The sequence below is a fragment of the Penaeus monodon genome, chromosome 33, assembly GCF_015228065.2.
Source record: "Penaeus monodon isolate SGIC_2016 chromosome 33, NSTDA_Pmon_1, whole genome shotgun sequence".
In the NCBI taxonomy this organism is placed as follows: domain Eukaryota; kingdom Metazoa; phylum Arthropoda; class Malacostraca; order Decapoda; family Penaeidae; genus Penaeus; species Penaeus monodon.
Genome location: NC_051418.1, coordinates 26,708,526 through 26,709,095, shown reverse-complemented (window position 1 = coordinate 26,709,095; position 570 = coordinate 26,708,526).

The window sequence follows — 570 nt, the reverse complement described above, 5'->3', positions numbered from 1 at the left end:
ATGGGGATCTTATGAACAGACCTTTACCTCCGCTTTTCTTTCAACTCTTCTGTTCACTTTCAAAAAACTTCCTTAGTGCATAATGATCGACCTGCTATAGTGTTCTTGCCTAGTGTTCTCGTGTTCAGGCCCAGTGTTCTAGTGTTCTTACCCTGTGTTCCTTGTTTTCTTCCCTAGTGTTCTCGTGTTCAGGCCCAGTGTTTTAGTGTTCTTACCCTGTGTTCCTTGTGTTCTTGCCTAGTGTTCTTTGGTGTTCATACCCACTGTTCTAGCTTCATGTCCAGTGTTTTCCTGTTCACGCTCTGCTCTGTCCATGTCTAGGGCTCTAGTGTTTCGTGTTCATGCCCTGTTCTCTGGTGTTTATGCCCACTGTTCTAGTGTCATGGCTAGTGTTCAAGTGTTCACATCCTGTGTTCTAGTGTTCATCCATAATGTTATAATGCCCATTGCTAATTTACAGTACTTGTGTTCGTGCCCAGTGTTCCAATATTCATGATCAATGTTCTGGTGTTCTTGCTTACTGTTCAAGTTCTCCTTGCCTATAGAAAAGAACATTACTCACATTGTCGT